The sequence below is a fragment of the Bos mutus genome, chromosome 11 (assembly GCF_027580195.1).
Source record: "Bos mutus isolate GX-2022 chromosome 11, NWIPB_WYAK_1.1, whole genome shotgun sequence".
Lineage (NCBI taxonomy): Eukaryota > Metazoa > Chordata > Mammalia > Artiodactyla > Bovidae > Bos > Bos mutus.
In genome coordinates this window covers 60,584,798-60,591,442 of record NC_091627.1, presented here as the reverse complement: position 1 = coordinate 60,591,442, position 6,645 = coordinate 60,584,798, and the positions used below count along the sequence as shown (strand labels likewise).

Below are 6,645 nucleotides of genomic sequence, written 5' to 3'. Positions count from 1 at the left end.
GCCATGATCTTTGTTTTTTGAATGTTGAGTTTTAAGCCAGCTTTTCACCACTTCAGTATTCTTGCCTTGGGAACCTGATGAACAGTATGAAAAGGCAAAATTGTTATTTGGATATATGTAGAGATGTGGATGCATTTAATCATAAGCTGATTATTATTTTTATGGACAACCAGGCATCTTTTACAGGTAGAAACCAGAAGAAAGGACTGTTGTTTGCATGTTACTTGATGAACTCTTAATGACTGAATCCCCACCATCTTCCAGTCTGAGCCTATATGAGGATGGAGTACTGGCCAATGTGAGTAAGTTAATAAAGAAAGTAACATCAAATGATTTGTTCTTCTGTAGATATCAATGCTGTTAGCAGAGTTATGTTTCTGTATTTTTTTAAGCATTTCTGCTTTCCTGTGTGCAGAACAGAAGGATCACAGTGACAGGTATACTTTCCATTCTAATGTTAGAACTACTGAGTCTCAGATTGTCTATCAAATCCAGAATGATATCCATCCCAGAAACAACAGCCTTCCCTTGTTTCTGAAAGTTTAAAAATACTTGAGTTAGTAGTAATATTAGAATTTATTTCCCTTTTATTATTTTATCAAAAAAATGTCATTTCTCTTGAGGTCTTTTTCATTTTACTCCTTCTTTTTTCCTATTTTGTACCCTCTCCAGCATGTACTCTAATATTTTCCACAAAACAAACTCCTATCCATCTTTCAATAAACTTGTCCTTCCCAGATGGCTCACAGATAAAGAATCTGCCTGCAATGCAGGAGACATGGGTTCTATCCCTGGATTGGGAAGATCCTCTGGAGAAGGAAATGGCAATCCACTTGAGTATTCTGGCCTAGAAAGTCCCATGGACAAAAGAGCCTGGCAGTCCACGGGGCTGCAAAAGAATCAGACGTGACTTTGTGACTAAACAACAAGGATCTTAAGCGGTATCTGGGAGCCTGTCAACTCCTCTGGCTTTTACTTACTTACAAAAGAATTTTTTCAAAAGTTGAGCATCTGTATACCTTTATTAACATTCATAAGAGATTGTCTTGATTCTTATTTTGTCCTGATAATGTGCCTGACTAGCCTATTCTTTTATACATCAAAAGGTGGAAAAAATCAAGTTCAGAATTTCCATCAGACTTCTGGAGAATTAGCTAAATAGTGAATACATAGCTAAAGAGTGAAGACAGGGTGCATTACTTACCTTGACTCTTAGCTTGTCGGGGGTGGTAACCGGGACCTGGTGTCTACTCGTATTGCCTGCACCTGCTGACCTATAGCCACCATATGTTAGAGCATCTCCTTCCACGTTGGCCAGGCTGGTGTCCAGATAGGCAGTGCCTGCTGGGAGCTCTACTGCCTAGAACACAGCATCCAGCCTGATGGCCAGATGCCAAGTGACAAGACTGTTGGGGGAGAAGATGACACCTTCAACACCTTCTTCAGTGAGACAGGTGCTGGCAAGCGTGTGCCCAGGGCAGTGTCTGCAGACCTGGAACCCACAGTTATTGATGAGGTTCGCACTGGCACCTACTTCCAGCTCCTCCACCCTGAGCAGCTTATCACAGATAAAGAAGATGCTGCCAGTAACTGTGCCTGAGGTCACTATACCATTGGAAAGGAGATCATTGATCTTGTCTTGGACCGAATTTGGAAATCGGCTGACCAGTGCACAGGTCTCCAGGGCTTCTTGGTTTTCACAGCTTTGGTGGGGGAACTGGTTCTGAGTTTGCCTCCCTGCTGATGGAACATCTCTCTGTTGATTATAGCAAAAAGTCCAAGCTGGAATTATTTATTTACCCAGCCCTCCAGGTTTCCACAACTGTAGTTTAGCCCTACAACACCATCCTCACCACCACACCATCCTGGAGCATCTGATTTTGCCTTCATGATAGACAATGAGGCCATCTATGACACCTGCTGTAGAAACCTTGATATTGAGCACCCAACCTACATGAATCTTAACTGCCTATTAGCCAGATAGTGTCCCCAATCACTGCTTCCCTGAGGTCTGATGGAGCCCTGACTGTGGATCTGACAGAGTTCCAGACCAACCTGGTGCTCTATCCCCACATTCACTTCCCTCTGGCCACATACACCCCTGTCATCTCTGCAGAGAAAGCCTACCATGAACAGCTTTCTGTAGCAGAGATCACCAATGCTTGCTTTGAGCCATCCAACCAGATGGAGAAATGTGACCCTCGTGATGGTAAATACATGGCCTGCTGCCTGTTGTACTATGGTGACATGGTTCCCAAAGATGTTGTACCACCATTATCACCATCAAGACCAAGTGCATCATCCAGTTCGTGGCCTGGTGCCCCACTTCAAGGTTGGCATTAATTACTAGCTTCCCACTGTGGTACCTGCTGGAGATTTGACCAAAGTCCAGTGAACTGTGTGCATGCTGAACAACACCACAGCCATCACCGAGGTCTGGGCTTGCCTAGACCACAAGTTGACCTGATGTATACCAAGCATGCCCTTGTTCACTGGTATGTGGGTGAGGGCATGGAGGAAGGAGATTTTTCTGAGACCTGTGAGGACATGGTTGCCCTTGAGAAGGATTATGAGGAGGTTGGTGTGGATTCTGTTGAAGGAAAGGGAGAGAAAGGAGAGGAATACTAATTACCATTTCTTTGAGCCCTGCAGCATATCGTAATCAGAGCTTCAGCGTTAGCTGACAGGTGTAAAAACTTTCTGACTAGATTGTCTTCACTTTCAACTGTGATCATGTATTGCTTTCCCATGTGTACCTATAACACTTCTGTCTCAAACGTAAAGATTTTAAAGAAAAAAAAAAAGGAATGAAGACAATCTGATGATTAGAATGATGATAATGACAATGAAGCTGATCATAAGTAGAATTTAGAAGGTAAAAAAATTCTGGCATCAATTTAAAATAAATCTATTCTGTACTTTCTGCTCAGTTTTTGTAAACCCAAAATGTTTCTAAAAATAAAAATGTTTTAATTTCAAAAATTACAGTAGTATTAGACTTGCCATTAGAGATTGTCACTTAATGATTCAATAAATATTATGATTAATTTAAGAAAATTTAATCCAAAGGATTTAATGCTTTAAGCTTAATGCTTAAAGTTGCTAATGTACAAAACTGCAAAATGAATTGTAGACTTACAGGAAAATTTTAAGAAAATCTTTTTAAAATGACACATGTAAGCAGATTGATATATATTTATCATAGTTCAATAAGGGATGTTAACAAACTAATATATTACATTGGCAACTTGCACTAGTGAAGATTTTTCTTCCTAAGAATGTTTTTAAGCTTATGAACTATATCTGCCTAGAGCAATCCTAGCAAGCTTTTTAGAAAACTGAAGCAACTGCCAATCAAGGAGACACATGAGAATGTTCTGGTATAAGTTTTCAAAATATTCTTGTCTAAGAAATCAAAGATGACATTAAAAGATGGAGAGTATACCACGTTTCAGGACTGGAAGAATGAATATTGTGAAAATGACTATACCACACAAAGTAATCTACAGATTAAATGCTGCTGCTGCTGCTGCTAAGTCGCTTCAGTTGTGTCCAACTCTGTGAGACCCCATAGACAGCAGCCCACGAGGCTCCCCCGTCCCTGGGATTCCCCAGGCAAGAACACTGGAGTGGGTTGCCATTTCCTTCTCCAATGCATGAAAGTGAAAAGTGAAAGTGAAGTCACTCAGTCATGTCTGACTCTGTGCAACCCCATGGACTACAGCCTACCAGGCTCCTCCATCCATGGAATTTTCCAGGGCAAGAGTACTGGAGTGGGTTGCCATTGCCTTCTCCTGATTAAATGCAATCCCTATCAAACTACCAATTGCATTTTTCACAGAACTAGAACAAAAACTTTCACAATTCATATGGAAACACAAAAGATCCCAAATAGCCAAAGCAATCATGAGAAAGAAGAATGGAGCAGGAGGAATCAAGCTTCTTGACTCAAGACTATATTACAAAGTTATAGTCATCAAAACAGTATGGTGCTGGCACAAAAGAGAAATATAGATCAATGGAACAAGAGAGAGATGCCAGAGATAAACCCGTGCATTATATCTGGACACTTTACTTTCAACAAAGAAGGCATGAATATACCATGGGGAAAAGACAACCTCTTCAATACATGGTTCTGGGAAAACTGGACAGCTATGTGCAAAAGGATGAAATTAGAATACCATACATGAAAACAAACGTGATAACCAAACATGAAACCACCATACATGAAAATAAACTCAAAATGGATTAAAGACCTAAATGTTAGACCAGAAACTATGAAACTCTTAGAGGAAAACATAGGCAGAACACTGTATGACATAAATCACAAGATACTCAATGATCCATCTTCTAGAGTAGTGGCAATAAAAACAAAAATAAATACACAGGATCTAATAAAACTTAAAGCTTTTGCAGAGCAAAGGAAAACATAAACAAGGTGAAAAGACAAGATCAGAATGGGAGAAATAATAGCAACTGAAACAACTGACAAAGGCTTGATCTCCAAAATATACAAGCAGCTCCACACCAGAAAAATAAACAATCCAATCAAAAAGTGAGCATAAGACCTAAACAGACGTTTCTCCAAGGAAGACATACAGATGGTTAATAAATACATGAAAAGATGCTCAACATTGCTCATTATTAGAGAAATGCAAATCAAAACTGCAATGATGTATCACCTCACACTGGTCAGAAAGGCCATCCTCAAAAAATCTAAAAGCTATAAATGCTGGAGACAGTGGGGAGAAAAGGGAACCCTCTTGCACTGCTGGTGGGAATGTAAATAGATACAGCCACCATGGAGAACAGTACTGTTTGTTGTTCAGTCACTAAATTGTGTCTTATTCTTTGCAAACCCAAGGACTTCAGCATGCCAGGTTTCCCTGTCCTTCACTATTTCCCAGAGTTTGCTCAAACTCATATCCATTGAGTCAGTGATGCCATCCAGCCTTCCCATTCTCTGACATCCCCTTCTCATCTTGCCTTCAATCTTTCCCAGCATCAGGGTCTTTTCCAGTGAGTCAGCTCTTTATATCAAGTGGTCAAAGTATTAGAGGACAGTATGAAGATTCTTTTAAAAACCTAGGAATAAAATGACCAAATGACCCAACAGTCCTACTAGTGGGCATATTCCCTGAGAAAACCATGATTGAAAAAAACACATGTACTCCAATGTTAATTGCAGCACTGTTAACAAAAGCTAGGACATAGAAGCAACCCAGATGTCCTTTGACAGATGAATGCATAACCAAGCTGTGGTATATATATACAATGGAATATTTCTCAGCCATGAAAAGGAATACACTTGAGTCAATTCTAATGAGGTGGCTAAACCTAGAGCCTATTATACAGAATGAAGTAAATCAGAAAAAGAAAAGCAAATATATTAATGCACATATATGGAATCTAGAAAGATGGTACTGATGAACCTTTTAAAGGGCAGCAGTGGAGATGCAGGCACAGAAAACAGACTTGTGGACATGATGGGGGAAGGAGAGGGTGGGATGACTTGAGAGAGTAACGTGGAAACATGCACATCACCATATGTAAAACAGACAGTGGGAATTTGCTGTATGATGCAGGAAACTCAAACCGTGCTTTGTGACAAACTAGAGAGTTGGGATGGGGTGGGAGATGGGAAGAAGTTTCAAGAGGGAGGGGACATATATATACATATGGCTAATTAATGTTGATGAATGGCAGAAATCAACACAATATTGTAAGACAATTATCCTTCAATTAAAAATAAATAAAAATTTTAAATGCGTTTGTTTACCCTTTAGCTTCTTTCTTATCTGCTTTTGTCAAATTTTTCTACACAGTTGATAAAGCTTTTGTACAAGACAATGTAAATAAGAGGCAACAGAAAAGGCTCTTATAATAATTTACTCCATTTGCTGAAGTTGCGTCCTTTGGATCCTTCACCTTGGGGAGGGAGTTCTGAAGGAGGAAAAGTTTCTGCACACTTAGAAACCTTCTCACAGGCAAGGACCAGGGGAAATTTCAGAACTTCAGGGGGGAAGTGCAGCTACAAGTGTGTGGAAGACAAAGAGGAGAGACTTTGACAGACAGATCAGTGCTGACTAGCAACTCACAACCAAGAAGCTGTGTGTAGGTCCATTGCTGTAAAACTGGCCCTGGGTGCTGAGGCTCAGGCTTTGGGGGTTGGACCCCAGGGAGAAGCCTGAGGTTGACTGCTGTGAAGAAACTCCGAGGGACTAATATGACAAAGCTGAGGGGTTCCAGGGAAAATTCTGGGCCTGCAGAGAGGCAAGAGATTATTGTTATGGGGACTAACTCCTTGGATCCTGTAACTCTAAGTGTTCCCAGATTGTAGGATCCTGCCTTCACAAGTGCCATAGGTGGGATGAGCTGGCTGTGGTCTCCAAACCCAGAGGCTGGCACACCTGTCGACCTGCTATTGCCAAGGCTGTCATGAGTGCCAGAAGTGTGGATGAGACAAGGCTGGGGTCTGTGACCCCAGAGGTGGGTGTGACGGTGGCTTCAGTGACTGCCAACCTGTGAGCAGGTACATATCACTAAACACAACTTCCTGTGAGCCTATGCAGCTTGCCTCTTTCTAGGGATCGTGACCTAGGGCTAATTCCTCTGGGAGAGCTCATGACCTGCCTCAGACCTTAG

The 6,645-nt window shown here is 41.1% G+C and overlaps 1 pseudogene; it reads left to right on the top strand.

Moving 5' to 3' along the window:
- The first annotated feature begins 1,390 nt into the window (after positions 1-1,390).
- LOC102280083 (tubulin alpha-1B chain pseudogene) lies at positions 1,391-2,628 on the top strand (annotated as a pseudogene).
- The last annotated feature ends 4,017 nt before the right edge of the window (positions 2,629-6,645 follow it).